Here is a 25,372-nt window from a genome sequence, read left to right on the forward strand (position 1 = left end):
AAGTCAAAAGAACTCAAGTACAAAGAAATAGAAGAACCCTATATATGGGTCTCAAACCAAACTCAACTAACTAAGGTGGCATACTAACTGAGCCACGAACTAGAGTAGATAAGGATAGCTATCATGTAGCTATTATTCATGGGCGGTGTATCAACCGCATCTGCAACTGACAGGTCGGTGACATAAATACACAACGGTCACCCTGGCGTATCACGAGTGGAGCTCGATATCTCAACACTCCCGCTCGAGCTCAATCCCAATTCCTGCACACCAAGCAGGTCTCTGAACTTGCGCAGCTTCTCTGCGCCCAATGCCTTCGTGAATATGTCAGCTACCTGATCCTCTATGCTGACATAAACTAGATCAATAAGACCTAGTAAAACCCTCTCTCGCACATAGTGATAATGCACCTCAATGTGCTTTGTTCTAGCATGATAGACTGGGTTATTTGCCAAGTGTATACTACTCATGTTGTCACAATAAATGACAACTGGTCCATCTGTAGACTGATGCATATCATAAAGTAGCTTATGCAACCAAGCTACCTCACATGCAGCCATTGCTGCACCCCTATACTCAGCCTCTGTGCTCGACAAGGCAATTGTAGGCTGTTTCTTGCTGCTCCAAGTGACTGCAGCACTCCCAAAAGAGAACACATATCCACTGGTAGATCGTCTATCAGAAATACTACCAGCCCAATCAGCATCAGTGTATCCATGCAACTGTATCTGAACCCCAGTCTCATAAAATAGTCCATACTGCAATGTGGACTTCACATACCTGAGTATGCGTCTAGCCGCATCCAAATGTGGTTTCCTTGGAGCTTGCATAAACTGACTTACCAATCCAACAACATAGCTCAAATCTGGCCTGGTAATAGTCATATAAATCAAACTTCCTACTATGCGTCTGTACATAGTAGGGTCTTCTAGAAGCTCACCTGCATCTGTGCTCAGCTTCACATTCTGCTCCAAAGGAACTGAAATAGGCTTACAGCCTGTCATCCCATATTTGGACAGCATGTCCAATCCATACTGCCTCTGCAAGAGCTGTATCCCACTTGGTGATCTAATCACCTCAATGCCCAAGAAATAACGCAGCTCTCCCAAATCCTTCATCTCAAACTTCTGCTTCAATAGCATTTTCACATGAAGGATATCTTCATCACTGTCACCTGTCATAATCAAATCATCAACATAAATGACAAGTAGCATGATACCTTTCTCTGTTTTTCTCACATAAAGTGAGAAATCTGCCTTGGAAATCTGAAAGCCAATAGTGACAAGATACTGTCCTATCTTGTCAGACCATGCTCTAGGTGCTTGCTTCAAGCCATACAAGGCTTTCTTCAACCTGCAAACAAACTCAGGATGAACAGCATGCACATAACCTGGTGGCTGCTCCATATAGACCTCTTCTTGCAAATCACCATGCAAGAAGGCATTCTTTACATCCATCTGATGTAAAGACCATCCCTTTGATGCAGCCATAGCAATGACTGCTCTTACAGTTGCCATCCTTGCAACCGGACTGAATGTTTCTTCATAGTCAATGCCATATGTTTGTGCATACCCCTTGACTACTAATCTTGCCTTGTATCTATTCACAGAACCATCTCCATTGTGCTTCACCTTATAAACCCACTTACAGCCAATTGCATTTTTACCTTTAGGCAAAGGTACCAATTCCCATGTAGCATTTGCTTCCAAGATATCCATTTCTTCATCCATGGCTTTCTCCCATTTTTCTTTTCCCATGGCTTCCTCAAAAGAAGTGGGTTCTGGTTCATGTATCACTTTGACCATATATGCATAGTGAATGGCTGTAAATCCATCATATTTCAGCCTATCCACAGGATACCTAGCTCTCGTAGACCTGCGCAAAGTAGGTTCACTCCCAGGTGCTCTCAAAACATCCCTGGTCTTCCTTACTCGAGGTGTAACAATAGAAGGAATACCCAACTCATCATCAATGCTCTATTCTGAGCCACTGGATTCACCATCCACATAAGAGTGACCTGCATTCACATCAAACATGGACTGATCAACCTTCTCTTTTCCTTTTCGTGATACCTGCATACCACTATCTACATTACTTTGAGAAGATTCTCCTGATCTCAATCTGCCTATCCATGGTGAAGAATGTGAACCACTACTAGAGGACGCTCCAGGTCCACTAATATTTTGTGACTGCTGCTGTGAATTTTGTGTAGCATTACCATTTTGTGCATCTCCATCATCAATCACATTTACTGGTTTATACCAACTACTCATCTCATCAAAAACAACATCTTTGCTCACTGTAAACTTACGAGTAGAAGGGTTATAGTATCTATACCCTTTTTGCTGCAGAGAGTAACCAATAAAGATGCACTTCTCAGCTTTTGGATCCAACTTGGATCTCAACTCATCTGGCACATGTACATAGGCAATGCAACCAAAAATTTTCAAATGAGAAATATCTGGTTTCCTACTAGTATACCTCTCCTCTGGAGTCATTCCATGTATTGCTGCAGTGGGAGTCCTGTTCATTATGTAGACTGTTGTAGCAACTGCTTCAGCCCAATAAAAATCTGGCAAGTCTTTTTCATTGAGCATGGCACGAGATACCTCTCCAATATGCCTGTTTTTCCTTTCTGCAATTCCATTTTGTTGTGGGGTATAACTGCATGAATATTACTGCTTTATGCCATGCTCCTGCAAGAACTTTGCAAACTCATTTGAGAGGTACTCTCCCCCTCCATCTGACCTTAGGCATTTTATTTTCAGACCTGTTTCTTTTTCAGCCATAGCTTTAAGGGTTTTGAAATGCCCAAAAACTTCACTTTTCTTTTTCATAAAATACACCCAAACTTTTCTGCTATAGTCATCAATAAAAGTGACAAAATAATGACAGCCTCCAAGAGATGCAGCTTTAGTAGTCCACACATCAGAGTGGATTAATTCCAATGGCTTCTCACTCTCTTGAACATGTCTAGGAAATGGTTTCCTTGCCTGTTTTCCAAACTGACAGGCTTCACATACCTTATGCATTTCTGCAACCTTGAATTTTGGCAATCCTGCAACAATATTTTGGGCCTGCATTGATTTAAGTCGCTCTACATTAACATGACCAATGCGTTTATGCCAGATATCAATATCTGTAACTACATCGGTCCCATGTGCAAACATTGCTGCACTCAATTCAGACATGTCTGCATCCAACGTAAACATTCTGCCCTTCTTCTTTCCTTTTGCTATCAAGCGACCTTTATTTTTCATATCCTCAACAAAGCATCCATGAAGATTAAATCTGACCTGCAAGCCCTGCTCAACCATTTGACCGACAGAAACCAGATTCTTGGTGATATTCGGGACATGAAATACATCGGACAGGTATTTCTTTTTCCCATCCTGCATAGACAAGGGAATTTTTCCAATCTGCACAATAGGATGTGTAGTATCATCACCAGTCTCCACAAATCCTGGTTTTTCCATTTTCCTTGCATCCTCCATCCATTCTGCATGACCTGTCATGTGGTTTGATGCACCTGAGTCAACATACCATACATCATTGCTTTCTTCTGCACTTGTCACAAAATTGTTCATGTGCTGCACCATGAACAAATGCTCATTTCTGTCATCACCCTGTCTGCTAGAAGATGCATAATTCCCTTGTTGCAGTTTTCCATTCATGATGTCATTTTGCTTTTTATAGTAGTCTTTAGCCATATGACCCATTTTACCACAGTAGTAGCATTCAACATTACTGTTTGCATTTTGACCTCTTTGCCATCCACCACGACCTCTTTGGCTCCCCCTGCCTCTAGAGTTACCACGTCCTCCTCCATAGGACTGGTTTTCTTGAGTTTGCTGCATATTCTGATTTCTACCACGGCCTCCAAATCGGCCTCCTCTACCTCTGCCTCTACCTCTTCCAGCATTTGAGTAGAAGACAGCTTCTTTTGAAGTTCCTCCTGAAGAAGATGCACCACCATTTCTCTGTTCCTCAGAAATTAGAAGAGCAATCAACTCCTCAAAATCAGGAAATCTTTCACGAACTGAAATGGATGTCCGAAACTGTGCATAATCCTTTCCTAGACCATTCAAGGTCACAGAAACTAAATCATCATCTTCCACTCGTGACCCAATGGAAGCAAGTGCATCTGCAATCTTCTTCACCTTCATGTGGTAGTCATTGATGCTCATATTTTCTCTTTGCACATTATGCAACTCTTGCTTGAGCTGCATTTTCCTGGCTTGCGTATTTGTGCTATACATTTTTGACAAAGTATCCCATGCCTCCTTTGGCGTACTTGCATCCTGAATATGCACAATCATAGAGTCTGAAATGCTTATAGACAGCCAGTACATAACTTTCCTGGCTCTCTCATGCCATGTTTTAAATGCCTGCATTTGCTGTTGATTGGAAACATCAGGAAGAACTGGTTCTTCTTCATTTCCTGCAACAAATTCCCAATATCCTTTTCCCATAAGGAAATTCGTCATTCTAAACTTCCATGCTTGGAAGTTGTTCTTGTCAAGCTTTTCAGTGACAATCTGTGAAAGAGAATCAGATGCCATTACAGAACACTGCAAAAAATTCTGTCACTGCAAAAAACACAGCTTCACCCTCACAAGGGAAAATTTGCAAAACTGGCGAAAGTGGTATTTGACCACACGGTCACTTCCTAGTGACGATTTTGCATCAACAGGAAACAGGGATGATTCTGTAACTCCCAATGTCTCTGCGCACAAGCATATGATGCAATTTCTACAGTAACTTTTCACCGACCTGTAGAACAGTGACTGCACAGCATAAAACTGGGCCTTTTTCTGAGTGCGTGCAGAGAACTTCCGCCTCCAAAACAAGCCCCGAAATGGCCTCAAATCAAAAAAACAAGGTCGCCAAGGGCTAAAGCCCTTACCTGCAGCATATACTGCCCTCTTGCTTCACCGCGAAGGGCGTCTCAACCTGAGACAATACACTCCTGCACTTTCCGGCTGTGCTACCTACAGAGATCTGCTCCCAAAACAGAAAATGAAAGCAACACTGCTCCTCTTACCAGAACATCGCGAGCTTGGCTTGCTTTCTTGAGCTCCTTACCACGAACAAGGCTCTGATACCATGTCAAGATTGTGGGAGAGAAGGAAGGAATCTCGCTTGAAGCTTTCTTGCTTGCACAATGGGGGAAGACACACAAGGGTGGAGGCTAAAAACAGTTTTCCTCTTCTTAGTTGTGTAAGCCAAAAGAACTCAAGTACAAAGAAATAGAAGAACCCTATATATGGGTCTCAAACCAAACTCAACTAACTAAGGTGGCATACTAACTGAGCCACGAACTACAGTAGATAAGGATAGCTATCATGTAGCTATTATTCATGGGCGGTGTACCAACCGCATCTGCAACTGACAGGTCGGTGACATAAATACACAACGGTCACCCTGGCGTATCACGAGTGGAGCTCGATATCTCAACAACTTTATCTTGTAGGGTGTGTGTGCTTTTCAGTTGAGTGTGTGGAAATGAAGGAATGAGCTTGAGAGCCTGAAGGCTCATGAATATGGAGTCTTTCCCTTTCTCTCTCTCTCTACTCTTTGAACAGGCCACCGAGACTAAACCAAGGCTTGGCTAAGGTCAAGATGGAATTAGCCAAGATACAAGACATGTTGAGACAACCAACGTGCCCGCACATCCAGTGCGTGTACTGTGGCGGAAACCACTTATCGGCCGAGTGTCAAGACCTTGCGCTAACTGCGGTAGGTTTGGCCACGATATCGCACATTACAGACTACCACGAAGACTTCCATACTCGCAACCCTACGGCCAGCCTTATGTAGCTAACAAGTCGCATCCATTCTTCGAAAGGGGAGCCCCATTGGCTCTACCCGCACCTAACAATATGAAACCAATTGTCCCTAGAATGGACCTAAATCCTACAGGCATTCCTAGACCTGCTGGTCCTTATGTGACCCACCCACTGAGCGATGCTCCAGTACACTACGTGGAGGAGCCGAATGATGAAGAGACCTACATATACCCTTACGTCTCGCATGATGATGAGGGCAATGTTGTCCTCATGGATTATTGACCCATGCTAGTGATGGCGTTAGGATGAGGATGGGGTAGAGGCCTAGGAGGGCAGCCACAGGATCCAGTCACTTGTTGGACTTGCGGACACCCCGGTCATGTCTCATCACGCTGCCCTGAAAGAGAGCAGCAAAACAGGGACAAGGCTGACCAAAGGTGCGCAGAGTGCGGAATCACCCATCTTTTCATTGACTGCCCAAAGCGGAAGCAATCCTCTAGCTCAGCTAATTTGCCATCCGTCCCATTGGGTTTGTTTGGTGTCGAAAACCCCGATGGGGAGGCCACACCTATTCCCTTGCGAGTTATGACCCGAGCCCAAACGAAGCAGGCCGGCATCTCTCTGCCATGACCTAGCAATCTTGATGCAACCTCAATAGGAAAGAAAAGCCGTAGGCGGAAAAAGAAGAGATCGGAAGCTAAGGTCGCATTAAAGACCGAGAGTGCTACATCTTTACCTACGGGGAAGAAAGTCTCACATGTGGAGGTAGAGACTTCAGCCCCTAAGACAACCGAAAAGGGAAGTGCTAAGATAGGAGAATACCCGCATCCAAAGTGACAATTAGAGGCCATAGAAAATGTAAAGGAATGGGTGAGGGAGACTCAATAGCATCTCGAAGATGCTGAACCTATCATAGAGGACGAGATTGATGATCTCTCCAGCATAAGCATGCCAATGTCACCGCCTCAACCTAAGTCGCCAAAGCCACTATGCCACAAGCAGTGCCGCTGAGACCAAGCCTAGACGTAACAGAGCCACAGATCAGCCGCGGCCATTGGCCCGGACAGTCTAGGCTAACGGAAGGACGAGTATCTAATGATCTCTTGACCACGCTAGTGACCACCCCTATAACACTTAGCCTGGGGGATCTGCTTAAGCAGCACCCTGCCCTATGGCAAGACCTTAAGCAGTGGGTCGAGGAATCACAAGAGCAAGTCACGGCAGGCCCTCGAGACCAGGACGCAGAAACACAATTGCCAAGTCTGAAGCTGCACTCCGTGCCTAAATCTTTGCACGTCAACACCTTTTGGGAAGGCTCTAAGATGCACGCAGTCATGTCGGTCCTAGCCCTGGGTGACACAACAAGGAAGGGAATCATAGACACGGGAGCCGGGGTTAGTGTGCTTAGCCACGCAGTGCTGTAGACTTGGGGAAACCCGCCTGTCGAAGCTGCTAGGTTTAACGTCACACTAGCAAACGGTATGAGAGTGAAGCCATTCGGGATCCTGAAGAATTGTCTAATGAAGATTGCAGGTGTCCAATTCTCTGTCGACTTTATAGTCATGAAGGGAGTGGACTACGATGTCCTATTAGGCTGACCCTGGATGCGCAATGCTAGAGTCATCGAAGATTGGGGTAACAGCTTGATCTTTCTTGGCAATAGAACTAATGCCGTAAGAATAGAGATGGACACTTGGAAGACCTCACTAGTCGACCTAGACGCCATCTCTGTTATGCTCAAAGGGAACACTCAAGTCAGGGAGCCCTATGGGTCCTTGACCAAGTATATCCCATGCCCAGAGGATGAGCAGGATTGGATGCACGTTCTCGCTACAATTGACCTGCCATTCTTAGACCATGAGGCGTATGAGCAGGCCATCAAAACGATCGGCAAGACAAACAAAGCACTCTCTAAACCAGTCTACATGATGGCAACAAGCCTCCATGGAAGGCCTAAGCCTGTTACCTTCCAAGTGCCATCCAACAAAAGGGAACTCCAAGGGGTACTGGAATATCTAATGGATCAGCTAGCTGGCAACCCAGCTGCCAACTTCAAACCACTCCAGGACCTCTTAGAGGATTCCAAGTGGCAATGGACCAGGGTGCACGAGCTAAACCTCATGTATAACTGGGCCCTGGTTCCTGACCAATGACACGGGGCATACCAAGCCCTAGGAGACGATGAGCAGTCGAATGACAAAGATCCCTGCGATGAATACGAAGACTGCCAATCCTTCCATTATGAGAGCAAGGGTGAAGTGGATACCATAGAGTACAACACTGAAGGCCGAGAAATTGAGCAGATACGAGCAGATGTCAAGCCGTAGAAAAGGCAGGCCCTTAGACTGGAGCAAGGAGTCATGCGCATGAAATGTGATCGTACGTGGTTGGAATGTATAGGAGCCATAAACCTTGAGCAAGCAAGCCTAGCCCAATCAGGAACGACATCAATACTTAGAACCGAATCGCCATCCGAATTGCTGCCACCAGGGGAGACCACCTCTTCTAGAAAAGATGGAGGGTTTGACTCTGAATCGGAAGTTACTTCGGATAGTGACCCAAAGATCCCTAGGCCACCCATGACAAGACGCACCAAGGGGGACTTACCCGTCCACCTGAGGCGCAGACGGTCAAGGTAGGATAGGGCAAAGCACCCCAAGGATGCACGCTCAGAAGAACAGCGACAGCCGCAGGACCTCCCTAAACGCTTCACTAAATTCAAAAAAGGGGATAGGGTAGTGGTTCTGCTAGGTGCCAAGCGTCAAGGGCAGACGAGTGAACCAATCGAAGGACCAACCAAGGTTAAGGAAATAAACCTAGCCCTGAAAGGGGAGATACCCCAACCAGTGTTCATTGCTGATGACTTGGCTAGTGCAGAAAAGTTGAGTCTGGTCACTCTCTTACAAGAGTACATAGACGTATTTGCCTGGTCCTTAGAAGAGCTACGGGGGGTAGATCCGAGTGTTGTGACTCACAACATACCCATGACGTCGGATGCAACGCCGATCAAGCAGCGACCATACCCCATGAATCCAAAACACGCTCATGCTGTCAAAGAGGAAATTGACAAGCTGATGAGAGCTCGATTCATTTACGAAATTGAGCACACAGACTGGGTATCACCCATAGTCATTGTGATGAAGAAGAACAGCAAAATTTGAGTGTGCGTCAATTACAAGAAGGTGAATGCTACTACAAAGAGAGACAACTATCCCTTGCCGTACACCGAGCACATGCTTGAGAGGGTGGCAGGCAAGGAATCCTACAGTTTTCTAGATGGCTTCTCAGGGTACAACCAGGTGCAAGTGCATCCTACATACAGGCACAAGACCGCCTTTGCCACTAAGTGGGGTGTCTTTGCATACATAGTCATGCCCTTCAGGTTGACCAATGCCCCTACCACTTTCCAACGCCTCATGTGCACCATCTTTAAAGATATGCTTCGCAAGGAGTTAGAGGTCTTTGTCGACGATCTGTGTGTCCATTTGACCTGGATCAAACACTTAGACAGACTCCGTGCAGTCTTTGAATGGTGCCACTTATATCGTCTCTCCTTGAACCCCTTGAAGTGTTAGTTTTGGGTGAAGCACAGATGCATCTTAGGACACGTGGTGTTGAAGAACAGCATTGCCACTGACTTCTCGAAAGTCAGGGTTATCATTGACCTTCCACCCCCAATTAATTACAAGGGAGTTCAATGCTTCTTAGGTCACACAGGATACTATCAGCGATTTGTGCTGAACTACACGCTGATCGCAAGGCCATTGTACAAGCTGTTGATTGTCTTTGAGTGGACCAAGGCATGCCAACGGGCATACGAAGAATTGAAAAAGGCTCTAACAACAGCATCGATTCTATGAGCCCGAGACTGGACCATCACCTTCCACGTACACATCGATGCTTCTAAGTTTGCCGTGGGGGCAGTGTTGTGCCAACCTGGTGAGTGTAACCTAGATTACCCAGTGAGCTTTGCTAGCAGACAACTCATTGAGACGGAGATGAATTATTCGAAAACATGAAGGGAGGGATTAGCCATGGTGTTCGACGTGAAGAAGTTTCGGCATTACCTGTTGGCCACTCCCTTCATCTTCTTCGTGGACCATCAAGCCCTGCTCTATTTAGTGAACAAACCTTGTGCTACAAGACGCATAACTCGATGGCTCCTCCTACTCCTAGAGTTCGATTTCTCTGTGGTGGTACGAAATGGAAAACGCCATTACATGGCTGATCACATGTCCTGTATACCCACCACAGGAGAAGCCGCTGGACAGGGCATCATTGACGAGTTACCTGACACCCACTTATTCCACCTGTCCAGTGAGAGAGATCTATTTAAGGCTGATCTGATGCCATACTGGGCAGACGACATAGTCCAAGTGCTCGAGCACGGACTACTTGAGCGACCAATAGAAAAGGCACGACTTAGGTGCTTGATCTTGAAGATCCAGCCCTACCAGCTGGTTGTAAGCCAACTCTATAGGCTGGGGCAAGACGGATTGTTGCGTAGGTGTGTATGTGAGCATGAGATGCACGATGTGCTCTCAGAGGCGCACAGCGGCATTGCAAGAGAACACTTTAGCAGAGACACGACAACACGCAAGGTGTTGTAGTCCCAACTATAGTGGCCCACACTTTTTCGCAACGCTAAGCGATTCGTCAAGCATTGTGATAAGTGCCAACGGACAAAAGACTCGATTCGTAAGGATCAAATGGAGTTAACCCCAGTTGTTGCTCGCCAACCCTTCGAAAAATGGAGAATTGACTTCATAGGACCCATTAGCCCCGCGGCGCAGTACTCACAAGCCAAGTACATCGTGGTGGCCACGGATTACCTCACGAAATGGGCAGAGGCGAGAGCCACACGAAAAAACGATGCTAGGATGACTGCCAAGTTCTTATGGGAGCAAGTGATCTCACGCTTTAGTTGCCCCATCGAACTGGTTAGCAACCAAGGCATACACTTCATCAACAAAGTGATAGCACATCTCCTATCTACCTTTCTTATCATCCATCGCAAATCCTCACCATACTACCCTCAGGCTAATGGCCAGGCAGAATCAACTAACAAAATTATTATCAACGTGCTGACTAAAGTAGTCTCAGTCTCACGAAGCGACTGGGACAACAAGTTGATGGCAGCCTTGTGGGCCTACTGCACAGCTTTAAAATGGCCGTCGGCCAAACCCCCTTTAGGCTGACCTATGGGACTGAAGCAATTCTACCATTATAATTCTTCATCCCTAGCCTGACAATAGCACTCCAAGAATGATGGGAAGGGAAGGAAGCATGGACGCAACGCTTGGTCGAGCTAGAACGCCTATCAGAGACTCGTCTTCTAGCCACCCACACGCTTATCTGCGAGAAAGCCCGACACAAGAGCTGGTTTGACAAGCATGTCAAGCAGCGCAAGTTTGAGCAGGGTGACTTAGTGCTCCTCTACTCAGTTAAAGGACATAAGCAAAAGATGAAATTCAAAGGTCTCGGACCCTTCAAGGTTCGGGCAATCAGCCGAACCGGTAATGTCGAGCTTGAGACCCTGGACGGTGAAGGAATAGGCTTCTTCAATGGCAGTCATGTCAAGAAGTACTACCCTCCCACTCATCCTTTGCATGAGCCACCAATGTTAGAACCGTCGGTCAAAATATGAGCAGCCACATTCACTAAAATCAACGAGGATGAGGAGGAAGCTGTAGAACCCGCCTACCTCCCTGTCACGGTCACTGCCAAGCAAACATGCTCCTTCAACGCCTTGATTGATGAGGGAGCAGATTTCAATATCTTAACGCACAAGCATTGGATCCAACTTGGCAAACCACTACTTCAATCCACAACTGTCAAATTAAGCCCATATGGGGCTCAATCTTACGCACTTCTCGGCAAGTGCAGAGTTGCCATTTCTATCAAGTCTGAGACTGTTCCAATGTTGTTTTACGTGTTGCCGAGTGCTACGGACGCAAGCATGGAGTCACTGCTCGAGCGAACCTTGATTATGAGTCGCAATGCATCCATCTAGCGATCTGCAACGTGCGCATTGTCACACCTTCAGCAAGGGCTGTGTAACACCATCACTGTCCGCAGGGCCACTGATAGAAACATCCGTAGACAATATTAAGGAGGGGGTAAGTGCGCGTCTGCCGCTTCCCGATTCCCATAAACCGTAGACCGCAGCAACCAAAGTAAGGGCCCAACAGCCTCGCTTCCAATGGGTGCCTAAACAGCCTCGAGAACCGCCTAGGACTAGACGCGCCTGTCCGCATAAGACCCACAACTCTAAATCTAGGAGGCCAAGACACAATCATCGGAAGCACCGCGTGATTAAGAAAATATGGGTCCCTAAAACCCTCTTGTGTGCACAAGGCTACTATGAGGAAATGCTTCACTGTGGATCCCTAAGGCCCCTATGGCCAAAGGCACTAGTCCTACACCACCCTCAAGCCTGATCAGCCCACGTCCCCCAACACCTCAAGAACATAGGCTGCAGTGCTCTCCAGAGCCCTAGCCATCCGACTTCTCTACGCTTCGGCCCAAGAGAGTCACACAAACCTATCGGCCCAAGCAACGGCTACTGCCATAGGTGGCATCATCCGACCAAGTCAACCCGACTCTCCGCAGCAAAGCTGACTGCAACAGCCTAGCTACTGCAACTGACCCCAACCCACCCACCTTGCAAACAGCCTAGTTGCAGGCTCAAGGGGACTCTCAAACCTCAACCACCTGTTGACCTTACGCCCTCCTATGAACAGAAATCATTTCTGGCACTGGCCGCCACTGACCTTGCAGAGGACACCGGAGATGATGCGGTGGACTACATCAAATGGCTCGATGCCACCTTTGTGTCACTATCCCTCAGTTATGACCGCTTGGACTTGGGTCTATTAGCGAAACCCTTTGCAACAGAAGTGCGCAATATGCCTTGCTCTTGGGAGACTTTTGAATTCGCCTTTGCACAAGCTTCTCGCTCTGCTGTTGAGTTACTCGCTAGCGAGGTCTCCAAAGAGCAAGCCATTAAGGAACGCCTCATCATGTCAGGACCACTTCTGCTATCACTGACCAAGAGATCGCAAGGTTATCCCACCTTACTGATACTGGATCACCCTTCTTAAGGCAATGGTACGCTCTTAGGTTGCAATGGGAGGTTGATGGATGTCGCATAATGACCAATGCCGAACAACGTCAAGCCATCAAAACGGCAGAGTATGATCCCACCTACGTCACGCCTACCTCGTATAGAGTGTTCACCACTCTTTGAGGTCAACCCATGGATGAGCATATCGTGAGGCATCCCTATCTTGACTGCCTCTTAACAGAGGAAGAGCTCCACATCGCAAGTCGAGTCGACTATGGTGACTTCCTCACAGATGTCCTCACATACATCACACACATAGGGATTCGACCCTTTGATCTGGACCGTGCCGCTCAGCTGGAATATAATCCCAACTTCTACGCTTGGCTCTTGCACAAATAAAGCGACGATCTTTCTGTTGAAGGCCTTGGCCTCGCAACCTCCAATCCTGGGACAGATTCTTCTTTTCCAAAGGGGGAAGGGGTAATAATGTGGAATACAGTGGAATGTAAAAAATAAACAAAATAGAATCTAAAAAGTAAACCAAGTGTGAAACATCTGTTAAATTTGAAATGCAAGGGTAAGAGGTGGTGGTAAAAGTCTGAAAGGCAAAGTTAAGGCTATGTTCAATAAAATCTGCTATGCTTTTATTCTTCCAACAAATTAGTTGTCAAAAGCACTAAAAGTGGAAATGGCTGAATGTGCAAGTGGCGATCAAGGCAAGCCAGGACAGAGCGGGCAAGCTCCCCTTCTCGGAGGAGGAACAAGTAAAGTACGGCCTCACGGTGGAAATGAGAGCTTTCAACCAGTTAAAGTTCCGCCACGTCTTCAACCTTGAAGACGTGGCCATCGAAGAGCGGCGGTACGCCAAATCATAGAGCAGTGCCACTTGCAGAAGTACCTAGACGCAGTGGGCTGGAGGGTGGATTACACCCAGTGCGCTGATTTCTTGCGCACCTTCAATAGGATAAGGGGCACCATCACAATGCCCGACAATGAAGCCACCAGACAGGTGCAGATCGAGCTGACCCTTGAGTTGGTGGAAAGGGCACTAGGGCTGCCGAATAAGGTGGAAAGGAAGCCAAAAAGAGACATCTACGCCATGTTGGGGATGGACAAAGTGAAGGTCCACACCAATGACGGAATTAGCCTGGCGGACATCCCCAACCAAGATATTCAGCTGCAGGCAAAGATGGTGAACGCCTTGTTCTCAAGTCATAGATACAACAGCATAATGGTCCGAATCAATGTACCTCTGCTCGACAACATTGCGGCGCAATTGCTGGACGAGGTGAACCTTAATGGGTTCATGAGGAAGACAATAGAGGCTTCGGCTAAGGCCCTGGCAACAGGAGGAAGAGCCGTGGGAGGGGAGTCCCCGTCATCCCGATCGACCCGCAAGGCATCATCCTCCAAGGCCTCCACCATAGGATTTGGAGGTGTCCTTACAGCAATCATCCAAGAAGCACTAGGGCAAGGACGAGCAGGAGAAGACAAGAAGGGAGGGGACGAAGAAAGTGATGAGTCACCGTCACAGTCCCCGCCTCACACAGAAGAGCAGCAGAGGTCGTCTGATGAAATGGAGACGGACACAGGCGAAGAGGGAGAATCCTAGGCCACACCACAAAGGCATGCGGAACAATGAACCAAAGCCCTGCATGGAAAAAGAGAAGAGGAGCGAAAGAAGAAAGAGAAGGAAGATCTGGAAAGGGCTCAAAGGGAGTCAGTCAAGGATGAGGAGGAGAGAAAAAAGAAGACCAAGGAGCTGAGAAGGAAGAAAGAGGAAGAAATAGAGCTGGCAACCCATCACTCCATCGAGGAGCAGCACAAAAGAGACGAGGAAGGCACAGAGGGCCTGCACCGAACGGAGGCACCTGGTCCCAGTACCAGCGTGCCAGAAATCGCACCCCTGCCCCCAGCAGAAGGAAAAGGAAAAGATCCGATGATGCTGACTCTCCCCCTCTTCATACCTCCCATGCTAGCCACTCCTATCATGACGACTCCCCCTGTCACCACCACCCAAGGTTCCACCCCAAAAGTCGACGAGAGCAACGTGGTCACTTGGCTACAATCTTGGTGAAACGGGAGCTGGCAAGGGAAGCGGCCGTGGCCACCCCAGCATCAGGAGCCAAAAGGGTAGCCACGGCTGAACTGGAGCCAAGGCCAGAGCTGAAAAGGCAGAAAATAGAAGACATTGTCACCACTACCACTATGCCCCACCCCCCACCTCCAGCAAGCCAATACGACGAATATGTTAAGGAGCTGCTCTCGCAGTTGGAAAGGGCCAAGGAAGAAAGGAGGACAGCCCTGGAGGAGCTGGCAACACAATGAGAATCACAAGCCTCTCTCCAACTGGAGAGAACAAAGCAGATAACAGAATATCAAAGGGAGATTGCTGCGCTCAGGGAGGAAGCCAGCACTAAGGAGGCAGAGGAATTAAAGGCCTTGAAGGAACGTGACGTTGCTTGGGAAGGAAGGAGAAAATTCTTGATGGAGGGTCTCAACGGGGAAAGGGCAACCAATGCCCACCTTCGGCGCAAGAATGATCAGCTATCTATAGTCAACCTGGAAGCACAAAGCTAGCTTGACAAGATCAGACAGGAGGCTACAGAGTTGGACCAGTTAAGGGAGAAACAGGTGCAAAGGATGCAGGTGAAGCTGGACCAGCTCAATGCACAGATCGCTGATGAACGCCAGGAGCAGTCTCGCCTGCACCGTGAGCTTGAGGCCCAGCAACAACAACTCATGGCAATGACCCTCCATTAGGGGGAGAGCCTGGAAGATATGGAAAAAAGAGCAAAAGAATGGGTGGATCACAATGAGCAGAGAATATGGGACTTAGCACGCCGGCTAGCCAAAGCCGAAGGAGACAAGGTGCTAGCTGAGAATTAGGCAGAGGCGGCCCAACTCTCCATGATAGCTCAGCAGCAGCACACCTTCCTCAATACACTGCTCCACTCCACCACACCGGAAGGAAATGAAGCCAATGATCAGCTATTGCAAAAGAAACTAACCATTGCACGCAGAGCGCTAACAGCAGGCCTGCACGTGCCGTTGCAGCTAGGAGGCCCGTTACAGAGCCTAGAGGAGCAGAGAAGATATCTTGCACAGGTAGGCCTGATGGCGCAGGAAATAGATGAACTCAGTTTCACAGAGGCAAAGGCACAAGAAGACGAGCAAGTAGAAGGGGGTGAACCGAAGTTCGATCAGGGACCTCAGGAGGAGGAATACGTCCCACCACCCCCTCAGCCCCACAACAAGCAGAAGTGCAGCCCCTAATACATCTACCGAGAGAAGAGCAGCCCAAGCCAACCGCAGGAAAGAGATGGTAGAGAAGGAAAGAAAAAAGCCGAATGTTAGACCCGTTCCAAGACAGTCTGCCTCTCTCCTACCGCGCACTCAAGATCTCCCTGCTGAATTTCGTGCCGAATTGATTATCTGGGAACAATAGAAATATAACCGCGACCCCTTCAACTTGCACTTTGAGTTTCCCGCTACCTTGAACAGAGTACTGCCCATTCAACTTGTAGAGGACATCATCGCTATGGGTGCGAGGCTCAAAGCCAAGTGGTTAGCGGAGCGCGAGGCCCACCCAACTGCTCGAGGAGCCGAGGACCATGAATTTTGGCAGGATAAAGTCCTCTAGGTGCCCAGATCAGTGGAAGGCTATAATTGCCAACCCACGTGGAGGAGACGCATTTTTGACGTCAACCTTGACGCGTGGATGGCATTTTGCAACACCCTCCCTTCTGAGAGAAACGACCCTACTTTTATGTCGTATCCTCGAAGGGTAGGGGTCGACTTTAATCCGTCCATCCACGGCAGGTTCGACTTCCCCATTATCTATAATACCAATAGCACCTCCCATAGGGATGCCCTTCTCTTCACCCTCCTTGATTTGTACAACTCGATAGATAGATTTCTTAGCGAGTTCACCTCCTGTCCTGACCCTGCATTCATTACCACTTGTAATTATCTTAGGCTAATTAGGATCCTAGTCCACCAAGAGCACCCACCCCAAGAACGCCACCTCCCATCCCTCTATTTTGACCCCAATGCCATAGACAGCAGCACCATGACTCGCCTCATGATGTGTGCTTCTCTTTTGCCATCTTTCTGTGTTGCACTGCTCGAAGATATGAGCGACAGCAAATTCACCCAATGCAACCACCCCTTCCTTTCTACCACCACCCTCAAAATCCGCCTCAACCTCAAGGGCTACTTATTGAGTCGAAGATTCCTTAAGAAGGCCCCCCCGCCTTCCACCATCCTCTTCCCGCCATTCAGATGACGAGGAGTAAACTCTCGTCAGGCCCTTGTATCGCTTGTCTCCATGTATACACCTCTTTATGTTTTTTTTTTTTTAACAAAAAAAAAAGAGAAAAGAAAGAAGAAGAAGAAGAAGAAAGAAGCACCACAATCACCGCACCTAGGATTCTCCCTAGCCCCCTCCCCACTTTACACTTAGGGCACATCAAGGGTAGGACTTTCAAACCTGTCACCCTAAGACTTGCACCGCACCTCCGACGAATGAACTGGGTCCTCAAGTGTGGGACATTACCAAGGGCTTGCCCACGGTGAGACCCATCTCCCAATTCCATTGCCACGGGCACCACACACTACACGGCGAGACAGACACACCCCTTAGGGAGTGCACAACTTTTCTTGCAGGTAATGTTCGCGCTTCAAGAAATGGCTACCCATGGAAGAGGATCATCCACGGCATCCTTTAAGGATCAAAACTTATTTTCATGTACTAGCATCCAGCCATCTGACTGTTGATGGCTACCCTGATTGAACCAAGTCAAGGTAGAACTGCCATTGGCATAGATCTTGGAACCTCATCGTCCCCAATGATCCATGCCCGATGCCTCAAGATCTACGGATCACTTATTGATTCCACAAGCCTAAAGACTTTCAACTCAAAATTGAAGACCTTCCACTCAAAGACAAGGATCTTCAATCAAAGCCACGGGTTTTCAAGGCACACAGCGTTCGGGGGGTTTCTCCAGAATAAATCCCTCCAATACCATCCTCCTAAGGGATTGCTTATTGCTTCAAGCGTTTCGGATACGCAAAAGATGATCGGCTACATAAGGGGTGCCACAACAGTGTGAAAGATGCCGAGTGTCTTCATAAAGCCTAAAACACGCCGGAATCTGTCCTGGTCATCGTCCCCAACCTCCATCACCTATCATTCACCCAACCACCCACCTACCTGTTCCGCCTAGCAGCCAACCTACCTAGCCACTACGTCCCACCGCAGTGCCATGGGACTGGCACTTGGCTAGGAGGGGGGTAATGTTACCGTGTTTCCACAATGTTATCGTGTTTCCGCAGCACAGAGGAGCGGAAAGTAGAAAAAATGGAAATAGCAAAAAAGGCGTAGGATAAAAGCAAAAAAAAGGGCCTTGACCGGTAACCAGTCCTTGAAAAATTCAAATGTTCGGGCACGACCCTCAGGAAGCTTCCCAAGACAACAAAAGAGAAAAAGGGTGCACCATTAAAATGCGAAAGCGCCCCCGAATCTTTGTAAAAGAGTGCCAGGCTCTCTCCTATGCAAAGTGTACGCATTAGTTGGGAATAGGATAAATTAGAATGGTGGGAAATGGGAAAAAGGGCCTAGGCTACGGCCGGTCATGTAAAAGAGGGAAAAGGGAATGACCGCCCAAGAAGGATTTAGGGCTTTGTATATAAAGTTGAAAAGTGAATGAGAAGCTCATTCTTTGGTGTTGGGCAAAAAGAGTCTTCTTCTTCCTCTCTTCTCCTCTCCTTCTTGCTTGTGTGTGCTCTTGAGAGAGGGAGTGTGAGAGTGTGAGGGGGTGAGTGTGTGTGAGAGTGAGGGATCAAGAGGGTGAAGCTCTTCACCATCTCCTCTTCTCTTCTTCTCTTCTCTTCTCTTGCGCGCACGGCTATGGAGGATGGAGCTTGGAGATGGAGGAGGCTTGAGGATGCTTGAGCTAGCATCAAGAATCGTGGAGCTACCGGAGTGCAAGAGAGAGGAGGGTACTCGATCGAGCATCAAGGTAAGCTCACTACACTCGTAGGATCGACAGCACGTCGGCTAGGTGAGAGATAGCCATTAGAGCTCGCTTGGAATGCTTGAAACAATAAGCAGTCCGTGGGTCTTGGCGGTTGAGTGAAAGCTCCCACAATCTACATCCTCTATGCCAATTTTATTATAATCAAGTAAAACAAAGCCCTTATTTGATGTGCTAAGAACAATGTCTTGAAAAATGGGATTCTCAATCACATTTAACAATATTCCACATGCCATAAGACTCTACATCCACGTTAAATAAAGCTCAAGAATTGTAGATCTATCAAATGCCTCATGTAAAGCCAATGTTATTCTCTCTCTAGATGTATGCAAACTTGTGCCCTCTATGAAAGAGCATGCATGTGACCCGTACTCTATTATCTCTTATTTTGTCTAAAGGGGATCTGCCTCTTATTGGGTGTCACCAATACCTAGAATAAAAGGCCTATTATCATTAGGATCCCTTGATTTCTTCTTGATGCTAACTTCATTTGTCCCAAGTTTCTACATATTTATTCAACCAAACATGTATATGAGCTAATGGAGATGTACACCCATCCACATCACCAATAACCCTAAAAATTGCATGCATATTTATTCAAGTGAACATGTATGTGAGTTGATGGAGATGTATACCCATCCACATTACTAGTAACCCTAAAAAGACACTCCTTAACTTATATAGCATTTCCTATAAATGTGTGACCATGACTCTTGCATCATAATCACGAACAAGTTTTTCTAGCCACCACCAACTCTTCCACATATTCCTAGAGCCCCTTCTAATCCACAAACCACAATTTCAATCTAAGGTGTACCAAGTAAAAGTAGCAACACCATTGAATGAAATAAACTCCTAAGCATCATAATTATTTCAAAGTGTGAGTAAAATTCCAACATGATAAGATAAAATCCTAAGTATCACAATTATTCCAAAGTGTTAAAAACTCTCTAACACAATAGAATAATGTTATAGAAGATTAATTAGTAGATTAATATTATCTTATTACTAAATTTAAATTATTTATTATTATTAAATTTTAAAATTAAAATAATTTATTTTTTATATTTAAATTACCAAATTACTATTAAGTATTTCTAAAATATTAAATATTTTAAAAATACTAAATTATTAATATTTTTTCTACTTTATATTAAATCATAAATATACCAAAGTGTGAGATAATGCCTCACATAATAATAGGATATTACAATTTCATTTTTGGATTTATCTTGTAAGCTAGCTACCATAAGGTAAGCACTTGCAATTTGGTAAATCGCCTCCAACTTGAGAAACCTTGAGTAGAAGCCTAAATATTATAATCTAGCTTTTCAATTAAAAATCTTTCTATCCAAATCTAAGCAATATTTGGCATTTCCTCAAATGCGCACTTCTCAATCAAGTACACCGCCAAGCATGTCTCTCAACATATTAGTTTCCCTCGAGCACATGCTTTCCACTCACCCACATGTGCTAACAACTTGGCCACAACAAAATGCCAACTTGACTACATCAAATGTAGTGGTAACATTCACTTATGAATTGCCCACATGTGCTATCAACTAAGACATGAAAAAATACAATTCAACTACATCAAATATTGACCACTCAGTGCCAATTGGGCACATGCAAGCCAACTAGTCAAGCATGTGGAATAATGGCACTTGGCCACATCACTAGTACTTGCTTGCATAAGCAACTTTTCGAATCATGACAGGTAGTGTATCATAACCATGATCACCCAAGACATGGCATACAACACACCCATAGCACACATTCACCCTCATGCATATGATCACACTTTCACTCGTACACATGTTTGCTTAAGCACACACACAAAATTACTTGTCCACATGGTGACACCTTTGTGCATATATCTACCAATCTCTAGTGCTTGCATGTAAGTAGGCCTTACACATTCGGGCTCATATGAAACTTTTGCACTAGATTACTTTGGCTTACAACCCTACTCACTCATGCACTCATGATCCTACTCACTGGTGCACTCATGACCCTACTTGCTCATATGACACTTTTGAACTAAATTAGTTTGCCTCATGACCCTACCCACTCGTGCACTCAAGGTAGACACAAATTCATAAGTTGCGGACTCATGCACATCATCACTCAATAACTCATACATTCACTCACATAAAGTAGTGAACACACCCACAAAACCACTCACTCAACCACCACATTAGTCACTAAATGGATCGCCGTTAATTAGGTGCCATTTTCTTAGTGTATAAGGGAATACACATACATGAACTTTTCTATGCTTATGTCCATCCATGGTCATCCCCACATAGGAATCCATCACCTTTGGGCACACGACTGCATCCATAGCATCCCATCTACACTTAACCACTATCTAAAAAGGTTGACCCACTTCATTTGTTAGCCATTTCACATTAGGTCTTCATACACCCATTGTAACATTACAAAATCTACAAATTTGTTATAGCCACTAAGAGCTTAGGTAGATCCTAGGTCCTAATATATATGCAATTATTTTAGGCATGCATCTTATCCCCAACCTAATCAAACTTAGATGCACATAGCCACACTACTAGATACTTGACTTGAATCTCATTCACTACAACATATAGACCCAATACCGACGTTTAAAGCAGCGGAATTATTCATGGAAAAAATTATTCACGTCATCACTATTCTCGTCACTATTAGCGAAGCGATCGATTCGTCGCTATATGTGTCGCTATTAATGTCGCTATATACGTCGCTATTAGCATTGCTATTTGCGTCACTAACCCAATTAGCGACGCTAATAGCGGCGCATATAGCGACGCTAATAGCGACGGTTGCAGAGTAAATTTGCAATGCAAATAGCAACGGTTACAGAGGGGGAAAAAAATAGGTGGCAGGGCATACAGCCCTGCCACCCTTCTAGCTATATGCACTAAATATTCTTGCATAATTCATTTGCCAATGTCAGCTACATCTAATGTCTAAAAATTGTGTATCATATTATTTTAAAAAAACTGAATCCTTTGATTGCAAAAGCAAGATATAATTAATTCGAAAAGGTATTTCGCAAGGAGCTTTTTCATCACTTACTTAGGCCCGAGAAAAAAAAGAGATTGTGATTACAAAAGCTAGATATAATCAGTTCAAAAAAGTATTAATCAATGAGTTTTTTTATCACTTGTTAGGCCCAAGAAGAAGAGCTTCACTTCAAGCTTTCATTATAGTCCCATTGATCTTCTGCTTACTCCAGCTTATTCCAACATTGTTCAAGTCTTTTTGGGGGAGCATTTGGACATCTATAAGAGTTATACCATGGTGTTAGAGCCAGAAACCCTTATATAGGGAGTGGTAGTGTCTCTAAGCTCTACTTCTTCCTTTTTGTTTTTACCTACGTCTAAGTCATCTTCTATCTCTTCTTTCTTGTCTTCACCCTCAATCTCAATGGATGGAGGTGTTTTAAGATCAAAAGAATCAAGCTCATCCTCCCCCTTCTCAAACTCCATTTTTTGAGCTCAGATTAGTTACCGTACTCCAAGCAGATCCATGAAACAAACAAATTTCTCTTTACCAAGTGATTTGGTAAAGATATCGGCTACCTGGTCTTGTGTCTTCACATGAAGTAGATCAATCTATCCTACAAGTACCATTTCTCTAATGAAATCGTAATGAATCTCTATGTGTTTGGATCTAGCATGATAGACGGGGTTGCTAGCTAGTATCCATATATACCTCAGGTTGTATACATAACCCTCATGCTACTCCATATATACCTCTTCAAGCAAGTCACCATTCATGAATGCATTTTTGACATCCACTTTTCATAATTTTCAGCCCTTAGAAGCCACTAATGCAATGACTATTCTCACCATTTCCATCTTAGCAACCGAGCTGAAAGTCTCCTCATAATCTAGGCTGTATTGATGTGCATATTCCTTTGTAATGAGCCAGGCTTTATACCTTTCCAACGAACCATCTGACTTGCATTTCTCTTTATAAACCCATTTGCTTAAACACATTGAGTACCTCATTCTTGTACTTTCGAATGTACAGCCATGTGTATCAGTTGAAATCATCTATCCAACCGACACTAGATTCTTGCAAATTTCGTTCTGCCATCTGTCCAATCGACAATAGATTTTTGGTAATAGAAGGTACATGTAGTACATCATGTAGGCTCTTCTTTCTATCGTCATAGCTGTAGCAGTATACCTTCCTACTGGTGGGCTGTCTCACACTCGTGCCTAATTTGCATCTCCTCTTCTTCTCTAGTGGTCGTTGTGCTCTATGGGGAGTAGCTGTTGCTACACTAGAGGAGGCTCCACCTTGTACTCCAGGTGGCGGGTTTTGGCATGAGCCTTCTCCATGGCCGAGAAACGAGGAGATGCTTGCTTGGTGCCTGTCATGCAAGCTCGAGGAGGCAAAGATGGAGAAGAGACAGAGGTTGGCTTCTCCTTTGTAGTTGTCCCCTCTCTTTTAGTGGATGTGGTGGAAATGGTAGTGGCAATGGTAGCTTCTCTCTCTCTCTCTCTCTCCCTCTCTCTCAATCTCCCTTGTGTTGATCTGTCACCCTTCTTCTCTGTATACATCTCTTCATCAACAAAAATAAAAAGAGAAGTAAATAAAAGAGAAAAACAAAGAGAGAAGATATAATACATTTACCTCAAAGCTTGAAGAAGAATCCTTTCGCGCTTCTCTCCTTCTTTTTCTTCTCCTTCACGGGTTCCCTCATTCTTCTTTGCATTTGTCCCCTCTATTTTTGTGGTGGATTGGCGGTGGCAGTGACCTCTCTCTCTCTCTCTCTCTCTCTCTCTCTCTCTCTCTCTCTCTCTCTCTCTCTCTCTCTCTCTCTCTCTCTCTCTCTCTCTCTCTCTCTCTCTCTCTCTCTCTCTCTCTCTTGCGCACGTTGATCTCTCTCACTTTTTCTCTCTATACACTCTTCATCAACAAAAAGAAAGAGAGAAGTAAAGAAAAGAGAAAAACAAAGAGAGAATAGATAATGCACTTACCTCAAAGCTTGAAGAAGAATCCCTTCGCGCCACTCTCCTTCTTTTTCTTCTCCTTCACGGGTTCCCTCCTTCTTCTTTGCAGTTGTCCCCTCTCTTTTTGTGGTGGATTGGTGGTGGCAGCGACCTCTCTCTCTCTCTCACACACACAATCTCCCTTGTGCACGTTGATCTCTCTCACTTCTTCTCTCTATACACTCTTCATCAACATAAAGAAAGAGAGAATTAAAGAAAAGAGAAAAAAAAAAGAGAACAGATAATGTACTTACCTCAAAGCTTGAAGAAGAATCCCTTCGTGCTACTCTCATTCTTCTTCTTCTCCTTCACGGGTTCCCTCCTTCTTCTTTGTAATTGTCCCCTCTCTTTTTGTGGTGGATTGGCGGTGGCAGCGACCTCTCTCTCTCTCTCTCTCTCTCTCTCTCTCTCTCTCTCTCTCTCTCTCTTGCACACGTTGATCTCTCTCACTTCTTCTCTCTATACACTCTTCATCAACATAAAGAAAGAGAGAATTAAAGAAAAGAGAAAAAAAAAGAGAGAATAGATAATGTACTTACCTCAAAGCTTGAAGAAGAATCCCTTCGCGCTACTCTCATTCTTCTTCTTCTCCTTCACGGGTTCCCTCCTTCTTCTTTGTAATTGTCCCCTCTCTTTTTGTGGTGGATTGGTGGTGGCAGCGACCTCTCTCTCTCTCTCTCTCTCTCTCTCTCTCTCTCTCTCTCTCTCTCTCTCTCTCTCTCTCTCTCTCTCTCTCTCTCTCTCTCGCGCACATTGATCTCTCTCACTTCTTCTCTCTATACACTCTTCATCAACAAAAATAAAGAGAGAAGTAAAGAAAAGAGAAAAACAAAGAGAGAAGAGATAATGCACTTACCTCAAAGCTTGAAGAACAAAGAGAAAAACAAAGTGAGAATAGATAATGCACTTACCTCAAATAGAAAAATAAAGAGGGAATAGATAGTACACTTACCTCAAAGCTTGAAGAAGAATCCCTTCGCACTTCTCTCCTTCTTCTTCTTCTCCTTCATGGGCCCCCTCCTTCTTCTTTGCAGTTGTCCCCTCTCTTTTTGTGGTGGATTGGTGGTGGCAGCGACCTCTCTCTCTCTCTCTCTCTCTCTCTCTCTCTCTCTCTCTCTCTCTCTCTCTCTCTCTCTCTCTCTCTCTCTCTCTCCCTTGTACATGTTGATCTCTCTCACTTCTTCTCTCAATACACTCTTCATCAACAAAAAGAAAGAGAGAAGTAAAGAAAAGAGAAAAACAAAGAGAGAATAGATAATGCACTTACCTCAAAGCTTGAAGAAGAATCCCTTCCTACTTCTCTCATTTTTTTCTTATTTGGGAGTTCCTTCCTTCTCCTTTACACTTGACTCCTCCCTCTTCATGGATGGTGGCAGTGGCAACGGCCTCTCTCTCTCTCTCTTGCTTGTTTACAAACCTGTAAAATGCCATGCTCGGGTTTTGACAAATTTTTATGAAGCCTCTCTCTCTCCT

Source organism: Lygodium microphyllum, chromosome 10 (genome assembly GCF_053477565.2).
Source record: "Lygodium microphyllum isolate KBCC chromosome 10, Lygodium_microphyllum_v1.1.10, whole genome shotgun sequence".
Classification (NCBI taxonomy): Eukaryota; Viridiplantae; Streptophyta; class Polypodiopsida; order Schizaeales; family Lygodiaceae; genus Lygodium; species Lygodium microphyllum.